Below are 12,322 nucleotides of genomic sequence, written 5' to 3'. Positions count from 1 at the left end.
TTGAGACAAGAAAGCATTATGATTACAAATGTTTTTTAATGAGGCTCTAGTGGTTATTCCTTATGATGGTTCTCCAAGAATTTGGTCTTTTGGGTGACTTTTAGCATATCTCCATTCTTTAGGTAATTCTAGATTTTCAATTGTGTTTTCTTTTGAAGCTTCAATATCATTTTCTTCTTTTATTTCAATATCTTCTTCTTTTTGTGAAATATCTTCTTTTTCATCAATCTTAATTTTGTTAACATGATCATTTGATTCATCAAACGTTATGTGTATTAATTCAATAATTGTAAGAGTTCTTTTATTGTAAATCCTATAAGCTTTACTATTTGTTAAGTAACCTAAGAAAGTTCCTTCATCAGATTTTGCATCGAATTTTCCTAAATCATCTTTAGTATTAAGGATAAAGCATTTGCAACCGAATACATGAAAGTAGGAAATATTAGGTTTTCTTCCTTTCCATAATTCATATTTGTCTATACTAGATTGTATGGATACTCTATTTAGGATGTAATAGGTTGTATTCACAGCTTCTGCCCAAAAATATTTAGGTAAACCATTTTCGTTTAACATGGTTCTTGCCATTCTTGTAAGATTCTATTTTTTCTTTCAACAACTCCATTTTGTTGTGGAGTCCTAGGTGGTGAAAAATTATGGTTTATTCCATATTCATTACAGAATTTTTCAACATTTTTATTTTCAAATTCCCTACCTTAATCACTTCTAAAGTTTGTTATATTATAGCCCTTTTCATTTTGTAATTTCTTACATAATGTGATTAGCATGTCACAGGCTTCATCTTTGTTTGCTAAGAATAATACCCAAGTGAATCTTGAATAATCATCCACTATTACAAAAGCATATTGTTTACCTCCTAGGCTTAAGGTTCTAGTTGGACCAAATAAGTCTAGGTGCAGTAATTCTAGGGGTCTTTTAGTAGATATGTATTTTTTCTTTTTAAAACTTATTTTAACTTACTTTCCCTTTTGGCATGCATCACACATTTTTTCTTTTATGAATTTGGTATTAGGTAGTTCTTTGACAAGATTTTTCTTTGATAATTTGGATAATAGGTCCATGTTAGCATGTCCTAGTTTCTTATGGCATAGCCAACTTATTTTATTTATTACTGCCAAACAAGTTACGTTCTGGTTTACTAAGTTCTCAAGATTTATACAAGAAACATTATTCATCCTATGAGCTATAAACAAGGTTTCATTGTTCTTAGGATTTTGGATAACACATTTTTCTTTCTTAAAAGTTATTTCAAACCCTTTGTCACTTAATTGGCTAATGCTTAAAAGATTGTGTTTCAATCCTTCTACTAATAGCACATTGTCAATAGTTAGAGAAGGTATTTTACCTATTTTTCCAATGCCGATAATTTTATCTTTGGCATTGTCGCCGAAGGTGACATATCCTCCATCCTTTTGTCTTAGAGAGGCAAACTTGGTCTTATCGCCGGTCATGTGTCTTGAACACCTGCTGTCCAAGTACCACTTATCCGTTGACAGTGTTGTCCTAAAACATACCTACAATGGAGGATTCTTTGTGTTAGTCTTTGGAACCCAAATTCTTTTGACTTTCTTTGTTTTGTTGTTAGTTCCATTATTGACTTTCCATTCCCCTTGCACTTTAACATACTTTCTTTTTAGTGGGCAATCGAACATAACGAGACCTTTAGTCTTGCACATATAGCAAGTGGTGTGTTCATGTTTATTGTTTGAGGAAGTGTTAGCATAGTGCTTGGCTTCCTTGACGAAGTATCCCATTCTTATTCTTTTTATTTGTTTTACCATTATAACCTATCCCTTCTTTATTTCCATGTAGCCTTTGTTGTCCAATCATCTTTTCAAAATTATCTTTACCTTTGGTAAAGTTAGATATAATTTTCTCCTTATCATCTACTAATTTCTTAAGTTCATTTACTTCTAAATCATTTTTATTCAAACTATCTGTATGAGTTTTGCCTAATTCTTGAGTTACTTTATTTACTTCCTTTTCTAACATCTTAATACAAGTGTCTTTTTCTTTTTCAATAGTTTTGAATGACTCAAGTTGCTTTAATAGTTCTTTATTTTGATCTTTTAAAGTTATATTTCTCTTGGAAATTTTTATGAATCTTTTATGCAAAGAAAACAACTTAGCTTGCAATTCCTTATAGGAAGGCATGCTGTCACATGACTCATCACACGACTCATTGTAAGATTTTGTAGAGGAATAGTAGGAGTTTACCTCTTCTTCATTTGCCATGAAGCATATATTTGTCATCTCTTGTCCGCTTGATTCCTTTTTTGTCTTGCTGGAGCTTGAATCATCCCACGTAGCTTTCATAATTTCCTTCTTTTTCTTCTTGTATTTCTTGAGCGATGGACAGTCTGGTTTGATATGCCCTAATTTCTTGCAGTGATAACATATTGGAGGTTCATTCTTACTTTTATTTTCTTTCCTACTTGTCTCTCCTTTTTTAGGTTTCTTTTTATTGAACTTCCTAGGAAGTCTCTTATTTCTTCAATAGAACTTACCTAGTCTCTTAGTGATGAATGCTAATTCATTTTGATCTAAGTCACTTGTTTCACTTTCCTCTTCACTAGAGCTGTGGCTAGACGCTTTTAGTGTAATGGATCTTTTATACTTTGATTCAGGATTCCTTTCTTTTAAGGTCATTTCATAGGTAAGAAATGAACCTATGAGTTCATCTAAAGAGGTGGTCTTAAGGTTTCTACCTTCAGTGATAGTTGTAGCCTTTGGTTCTCATATTGAGGGAAGGCCTTTTAGAATTTTTTTGATCATTTCGTAGGTAGTATAAGTTTTCCCTAAGGCACTTAAGGAATTTATTATGTGTGTAAATCTGGTGTACAAACTTGATATTGTTTCATCTGAATTCATCTTGAATGCTTCATATTTGCTTGTTAGCATATTTATCATATTGTCCCTAACATCTATAGTTCCTTCATATGTTACTTCTAATTTGTCTCATATTTCTTTAGCCGTCTTGCATGCCATGACCCTATTAAATTCGTTAGCATCTAAGGCACGGTATAAAGCATTTATAGCGCTTGAATTGATTTGAAGCATTTTATAGTCTGAATCAGTCATATCCTTTTTTTCTATTGGAATATGTTTTCCATCTACTATTTTAGTGGGAATAAGGTCTCCATCCATAACTACTTCCCATGCTTTCCAATCCATGTGTTGGAGATAGATTTGCATTCTCTTTTTCCAAAACGTATAATTATGTCCACAAAAAATTGGTGGACGGGTTGAGGATTGGCCTTCACCAAAGGGTGCTACTCCTATATTTGCCATTCGATCTTTTTATAGTTTCTTGTTAGAAATTACAATAACTTAGCTCTGATACCAATTGAAATTGGAATAGCCTCCCAAGAGAGGGGTGAATTGGGATTTAAAAATTTTATTCCCTTTAGTCTTAGTTCTTTTGAGTTATAATAACAATCAAAACTTGCAAACAATCAAAATCAACACAGCAAGATCAATCACTCAATTTATGTAACAATAACCCTGTATATATGTGAAAATTTGTTGAACTCGTTATAAGCCCTGTATCACAATTATTCTTCTTCCTAATGTTCAGTTTTTAAATAAACTTTTAGATTAATAGGTCCAGGATAATCAACCAACGTAGTCCCTTTCGATTTCCGTAATCAACGCTGATTTATCCAAAATGAATTACCTTCCAGTCTATTTAACAACAAACATTCAGAATTGAAATTTAAAGCATTCATGCAAATTATATCTTTTGTAAAAATAAAAATAAAGAGTAGAGTAAAGAAAGAAGAACACAGGGAATTTTACGAGGTTCGGCTTCAACACAGCCTACGTCCTCGCCCTTGGCAAAACCACCAAAGGATTCACTATTACCGTTCCTTTACCAAGCAGAACAAGACCAATTACAAGAACTCCTTGGGTAAGGCTAGAGCCCGCCTTCTCCAAACAATATCCCCTTGTTTGATCCAACAATTCAATACTCAAACCATCAACTAACCTGTTACAAAGATATAAAATAGGACGTACAAGAACTTGCTCCTCAAAGAGCTGATTAGTACAACATTTGAAACACTATGTACTTCAGTAAATTCAGAACGTGAATTTCAGAATGAAGCTCTTAGAAACTTATCACCGTAAGTATCTTTCAATGGATGAAAGAATCAATAAACTTAATGCACAAACTCAGTGAGAAACTCAACAAAGCTTTCGGAAAATTTCATGAGTGATGAGAGCAATAGCACACTTTTAGAATTTCAGTAGGCTTTGAGAGAATAAGAGCTGAATTGATTTCTTAATGTTTAAAACAATGATCCTTGAGGGTATTTATAGAGGTAGAAAACTTCCTTGCTTGTTCCCCAAGAATAAGTTGTTTCCAAATATTAAATTTATTTGAGCTTCCAATTATTTGAATTTCAAAAATTATATCCATTGGAATTTCAAAAAATGTCGCGAGCCAGACAACTGTGAAGTCCTGGCAGTCATCTGTCCATATGTTATAACTATATAAACATAGGCAGAGAGGTAGCAGTCGTCTGTCCCTTCATTGGTAGTCATCTGTCACCAGAATAATGTAGTTATAATGCAACTTAGTGAGGTGACAGTCGTCTGTCCATATGGTGACAGTCGTCTGTCCATATGGTGACAGTCGTCTGTCCATGAATAATTTAAGTTTTTCAATAACACAGAAGGTGGACAGTCATCTGGTAAAACACTCACAGACTTCTCACTTTGCACTGGCAGTCATCTGTCAGAGCCTTGACAGTCGTCTATCAGGCTTCTGTTCTTTAGTTAAACTATACAAAATTGGTCAGTTGTCTATCCATAACCAGATAATCGTCTGTCCAGGTAGTTTTTCCTCTTTAAGCCCTTTTTGATTTCTCTCTCTTTTGTTTGAGTTTATCTTGGAATATTAACTTGTTTAACTTTTAAAAGCATGTTCCAAGGCTTAAGCTATGGTCTCTAAGTCTCCTTTTGCCTAATGATCTTCAAAATGAAAAATTCATATTTGAATTAACTTGAAGTACTTACAAAGACTTTGACCTAAGCTGATTTGACATTTTATTGGCTTTGAGTCCTTTCAATGCTGCTCTTCAATCTCTTAGACTTCTATGGGAGCTTTCATTTATAGAGCGTTAATATTCTCATGAACTTCTCTTTGTTCCTTGGTTCTTGTAAGCTTTCATATCAAGGTATATGTATTTTGAGCAATTCATCTTTTCCTGTAATCATATCACTTGAAAATATATTAAATAACTTTTACTTTGTTATCATCAAAACCAAGAGTTTGTAAGCCTAACTAGGCCAACAAGGGAGTTTGCACCAGGCCTGGAAAAATTATTTCGTGGGTTAACCTACAACAAGGTGGATAAAACTTAATTGTGATGGGAGCTGTAGGGGCAATCCAAGTACTTCAGGAGGTAGAGGAATTATTTGGGACTACCATGGCATGGCGAAAGCGGCTTTTTGAAGATACTTTGGCAATGGTACGAACAATAGTGCGAAATTAAAAGTAATACGGGAAGGAATTCGTTCGTACAAAAAACTTCATTATTTCAATGTGATTATTGAAAGTGACTCACGATTGTAGTTGATTGGCTTCGGAAAGATAGATATACCTTGTGGTATCTTTGGGATTTTTGGGAGGAGCTCGTGGCGGAGCTAGAAGGAGTAAACTTCATGGTGATACATCAATATAGGGAAGGCAATAGTGCAATTGATTTTCTTGCAAAATAAAGAGAAATGAGAAACAATGTCATCTACAAAGAACAACATCTTTTACCACTTTCTCTGAAAGGTATACTTCGGATAGATAGGTTGGGTCTCACTTCCGTTTGTCATTAGTTCAACTCTCAAGTTTTTGTTTAGTGGATTTTGATTTATTTATTTATTTATTTTTTGTAATTTTATCTATGCCTATTTAGATTTGTTTCTTGTTAGGTTTGTCTGGTTTTGTTGTCCTAGTTTGGTTGGTTGTTGGTGTTGTTTTTGGGAGGGTTTCAATTTCATTATCTGTGATCTCCCCTTTGCTTGTCTTGTAATCATGGTATTCCTCCACCAAAAGTGAGGGCATATCAATAAATAAAAGGAGGTGCCGCCCTCTTTTAGTAAATAAAAAAAGAAAAAAAGAAAAAAGACATGACTCTTTATAAAAAAAATTTCATATGTAAGGACAAATTGTTTCTAATTATCCACTATATTAGTTAATATTTTAATGAAAAGTTAGATGTTATCTAATCTCAAACTAAGTCGGTTTTGTCTTTGATGTTGGTTTAAAGTGGAGCACTAATTGTGATGGTAATTGGTGGTTCATATTGAGGGTTTGGATTGTTAGTTTGATGAAAATAAAGATTTTAATATTATTGGTGATAGGTAGCATGGTCTTATTTGAGTGGTGTCTTTTTTCTTCTTTCTTTTTAGTTATGTTCTTTGTTTTGATTTTAAAGAATGTATATAATAGTGATTGGTGAAGTTTGGAGAATGGTGGCGACTGTATATTGTATATTTCCTTCGAATTTCTCATTGCTTTGGTGATTGAAGATGCAAACTGAGGATTTAACTTTTGGTTTAATGAAACTTATCATTTCTACAATGTAGGTGATTAGTGGAAAAACTAGCTTATGTGATTGATCCCTTTTCTATAATTTATTTTTTTTATTTCTATTTTGAATTTAATGTTCATGAATCCTTACTGCTATGAATAGCTCATTAGTTTAGAAGTGATAGATTTGTTTTGGAGAATGGTGGTGATTCGTGTGTCATGTGAAAGCTTCTAATTTTTATTGTTTAGTGGATTATGATATGATACGAGTTTAGGTTGTGAATTGAATTTCCATTTGTATTTAGGTGCTTGGAGAAAGACTTTATGATATACCATAGAAAATACTTTATTTGAAGATGGTTATTGTGCAAATACATTTCGTGCTTTTAACCTAAACCATACTAAAGAAACTTATACAATGGTCATTGCTGATCAATTTTGGTCCCAACATTTTGGGGTTTTATTTTTCAATAAATGTTGGTTATATTTTCTTACATTATTTGTATCATCTATTTGTTGGTAACTCTAATTGAAGCATGTTCTATTTTTGGGTCTGTCATGAATGGTAAAAAAATCCTTCAAATGTTTTTTTTTTTCTTGGACGGACATGGTAGTCTACTACTATGACGATGATAATTTTGAGGAGGTAATGGAACAATCTCTTAGGTGACGATGACTATGTTTGAATCCTAATTACTATGATTAAGGTTTGTTTTATGAGGCATCATACCTTTTTAGGATAAACTAATGAACTAAGAGAATTTGTTCTATAGTATGTTGGTATGCTTTAGAGACTTTATCACATTTAAACTGCTTTTGCCAATATTTGGATTGTCGAGAATTGTTGACAGACATTGTCATATCAATAATATTGTTCCTTTTCGACTTGGATGTCACATTTTTGGGTTGGGTTTAGTTTAAGGATACATATAGTTGAATCTCTGTTGTTGGATCTCCTATTATGTTGCTCCAACAAGATTGACAAACTTTTTCAACTTCGATTGTAGAGTATTTTGTCCATGTTTGGGTTCTAATTTTTGTACTTTTGTTTTAAATTTTTGGATAAACTAGGTTTTTTAGTGGCCTTCGTAAAAAAAAATTCCTACTAATTTTGGTTTTTCTATCACTTTTGATAAATAATCACGATAACTTGTCATATTATTTAGTTCAGTTATAATACTTTATTATGCATTGGAATGGCATGCACTATAAGTTGGTTGTTTACATTTTAATATGGTTTTGTTTATATTTATAATCTAATACATGTTATGTTCCTTCAGTTCCCCTCTCTAGTGTATCTACCACACAACTCAAACATCCTTAATATTCTCTTTAATTATTGTTTCCTCTTTGATTATTTATTATTAGTTAATTATTTTTCTCGTGTTTTCTCATTCATGTGAATCAAACTTTGCCACTATCTAAGTTTGTGTTCAGACTCTTTTGGGAAACTACTTAGAGGTTGCACTGATAGAATCTACCAAGATCTTAAGATGAAAATGTTTACATGACTTGCAAAAAAAAGAAATTGTTTCCATAATCGAACAGGCCCTAAATATTTTTAAATATTTCACATATCTTTATGTTGTGTTTTTTTATTTTTTGTAATTTAATAGAATTTGGGTAGTTAAATCTTTTTGGCTCTAGTCATTGCTCATGGATTTGATTGATGGATTAAGTAAAATATTTAATTTAAAATTTTTTCCCACTATATCATTTGCTATTTTACTGATTCTCATACTTCTCTTATCTAATTTGTATTGTTGTTTTAACTCTATGCTGTTGTTGTGGGATAAAATTGGTGATGAACTGCGACCGTTGCTCTCCGAATTTTGATGACCTGAAAAGGATGGAAACACAGCAGACTTGGAGGACCGAGGTGTATTCCGGGGGATCACTCTGATGCCTAATTAAGGGAACACTTCAAAGAGGTCGAATGCAATAGTAAAGTAGGTTAAGAGTGAGTTACCTTGGTTTGTTTGCATCACCATTCTTTATAATGGCGAGGTTTGACCCTTGGGGTGATCCATCATTATGACATGGGGGCGTGGATCACTCTAGAGGTTTAAAGCGTCATCCTATATCTCTCCCTTCATTATTGGCTTAGCATTAATTGCTCTTACCAGAGGATTTAACTTGGGTAGTGATTACTGGGTTTTGACTTCCTTTTATAAGCTGATATATTTAGGGCATATCAGCTGTCATGATTTTGATGTTTCTTCTTAAATCTTTTAGAGGTTGACTGCTAATGAGTAGTTCACAACTCGTGTTTTCTTATAAGTGATGTGCATATATACACTTAATATATTTTTACATAAAATATAAAACGTAATGCAAAAGGTTAGAGATATATTTTAAAGATGTATTTTCAATTTAAAGAAAAACTTATGAATATAAATTGGTAACCCATCTTATTGTGAAAATGCCAACAAAAGAATGAAAAACGCCCTACTTAACAAATAGTAGGTAATTTAAATTTTAATATTAATATTCATTTATTCTTAAATATATTTTAATTTAAATAGGATGTCAAAGTTTTTGTATAAAGAAATTTAAAAAATTATTTTCACATGTTTTTTTGTAAGTTTGGACCTATAGACAATAAAATAATAAATTATTATGCACTAAAAGTAAATGTCAGGACTTACACGTTAGAGGTCTTGGAGGGATGTAAGAGGGGTATGGGAAAGGAGATACTGTGTAGACCAGACATAGTATGACCTTTCAATTGTTTAATAAAAAATATATTGTTGTAAGTCTTTTAAGAAAAAAGTTTATGATTAAAGTTTGAAACTTTTATAATATAGGGGTTAGCTTCAAATTTTGGGAGGTAGTGAAAATGGGCATGAGCTAAGACATGAGTTGGCCCTCATTAGGTAGCTCAAACTAGTGGGCCTCTGTAAGCGGAAGCCTTGAATTACATTGAATTTAATTTTTTTCATATGTACATCCCAATTTTATATAATACAATCACCTATTCTAAACAAGGAAACAATCCCCTTACTGAATAATATCAAATCCCCCACATTTACCCACTTTCCTAATTTGTTTATTATTTACAATGGTACTTGGGATTTTAACACTCCCCCTCAAGTTGGATCATAAATATTAATCATCTCTAACTTGCTAATGAGATCATCAAAGTTCTGTCGTCCCAACCCTTGAATGAAGATATCTGCAATTTGTTCCTTAGTAGGTAAAAAAGTCATACAGATAATTCCTTCTTCAATTTTCTCTTTGATAAAGTGTCTGTCCACTTCCACATGCTTAGTCCTATCATGTTAAACTAGATTGAGAGAGATGTTGATAGTTGTCTTATTGTCACAATAGAGTTTGATAGGAAATTTCACCGGGACCTGTAATTCTTCCAAGAGTTTCCGTAACTATAGTCTTTCACATATCCCTTGAGCAATTGCCCTGAATTCAGCTTCAGCACTACTGTGAGCCACTACATTTTGTTTTTTACTTCTCCAAGTTACTAGATTTCCCTAGACAAATGTGCAATAACCTGTGGTGGACTTTCTATCTTCCACTGATCCTACCTAATCTGCATCTGTAAAGATCTCTACTTCCTTTCTTTCACATTTCTTGAACAAGAGTCCTCTTCCTAGGGATCCCTTGAGATATCGAAAGATCTTGTACATGACATCTAAGTGGGCTTCTTTTGGAGAATGCATGTGTTGGCTTACTACACTGACTGCATATGCAATATCTGGTCTAGTATGTGATAGGTAGATTAGCTTGCCAACCAATCTTTAATACCTTTCCTTTTCAACTAGTATTCCACAGTCTTCAACCCTCTTTACTACTTCAATTGGGGTTTTGCTGGGTTTGCATCCAAGTATGCTAGTTTCAATTAGGAGATCAGTAACATACTTTTGTTGAGAAACACTAATTCCCTTTCTCGTTCTCGCAACTTCCATACCCAAAAAATACTGCATTTTTCCCAAGTCTTTAACTTCAAATTCAGCAGCCAGAACTTTCTTCAATCTCTCCATCTCTACTACATCATCACTAGTAAGGATTATATCATCAACATATAATATTAGAATTGTTCTCTTACCTCTTTCAGACTATTGGAAGAATAGGGTGTGACATAATTTCCTTTGTCGATAACCTTGATTCTTTATTACTTTTGCAAATATGTCGAACCATGCTCTGGGAGATTGTTTGAGTCCATATAAGGACTTCTTGAGTTTACACACTCTATTTTCTTCACCTTTCCCACTAAATCCTGATGGTATAGTCATGTATACTTCTTCTTCTAACTCACCATTTAAAAATGCATTCTTAATATCAAGTTGTTGTAGTGGCCAATCTAGGCTAGCTGCCAAGGACAAGAGGACCCGAATTGTATTTAGGTTTGCCACTGGTGCAAATGTCTCCGTATAGTCAATGTCGTAACTCTGTGTAAATCTCCTTTTACAACAAGTCTAACTTTATATCTTTCAATTATCCCATCAAATTTATATTTCAATATGAAGACCCATTTACAACCCACTAGCTTTTTCCCTCTTGGCAAATTTATCAACTCCCAAGTTCCATTTTTTTCTAGGGCCCACATTTCCTCCATGACTGCCTCTCTTCATTTAGGTATTTCTAGAGCTTCCTGAATGTTCTTTAGAATTCTCATCCTGTCAAGGTTAAGGACAAAAGCACGATATCCTGTAGACAAGCTTTTATAAGACATGTATTTAGATCAAGGGTATTGAGTACATGCCTTGGTTTGTTTTCTGATTGCAATAGCTAAATTAATATCATCAGGCACAGGATTATCAAAAGAAAGCTTAATTACCATATTAGGATTGGGCATGGACTCATGGTTATTTCGAGCCATCACAGGTTCCAACGCTCTTGGTGCCTTAGGTATGAGATTCTCCCTATTCTTTGTGTTCGACTTTCTTGAGCAAACAAGTATGTCTGCGTTGTTTTTCTTTCCTGTATCTCCCTCAAAGCTTAAGTTTTATGTCGTGTTTGGAAGGTCAAGAAGTGATGCAATGGAAGGCTCAATAGATGGATCAGGGAATGAAGCAATGGGAGGCTCAATAGGTGGTACAAGTTTAGATGACGCAGATTCAGTAGTAAAGAAGTCAAAGAACCAATCTTCACTCCATTTCTCCCCCTGAAGAGAGGGCTTTGGGAAATAAGGAGTGGTTTCAAAGAAAGTAACATCAAGACTAACAAACAACCTTTTTGAGACAAGATCATAGCATTTGTAGCCTTTCTGAGTAGGGGAATAACTAAGGAAGACACATTTAATGGCACGAGAATCCAATTTATCTCAGTGGTGTGCATGAACATGAACAAAAGCAGTACAACCAAAGATTTTCAGCACGAGACTGGAGTGGAGTCGAGAGGTAGGAAAGTATTCCTAAAATTTCTGAAGAGGGGTGGCAAAGGAAAATACTCGACTCGACATTCGATTAATGAGATGTGTAGCTGTTAAGAAGGCATCTCCCCAAAAATAGTTTTTCATATTGGTAGTGAACATTAATGCTCGAGCTACTTCAAGTATATGTCTATTTTTTCGTTCAACAACCCCATTCTGTTGAGGGGTATCCACACAAGAACTCTGATGAACAATCTCATTTTCTTGGAGATAAGTTCCCATAATAGTATTAAAATATTCCATACCATTATCAGTACGTAAAGTTTGAATATGAGTATGGAACTGTGTACGAATCATGGAATGAAAACTGATGAAAATGGAGAGGACTTCAGTTTTGTCTTTCAGCAAGTAAACCTAACAAAGACGAGTATGATCATCAATAAAAG

The sequence above is a fragment of the Malania oleifera genome, chromosome 2 (genome assembly GCF_029873635.1).
Source record: "Malania oleifera isolate guangnan ecotype guangnan chromosome 2, ASM2987363v1, whole genome shotgun sequence".
Classification (NCBI taxonomy): domain Eukaryota; kingdom Viridiplantae; phylum Streptophyta; class Magnoliopsida; order Santalales; family Ximeniaceae; genus Malania; species Malania oleifera.
This window is presented reverse-complemented; position numbering follows the sequence as displayed.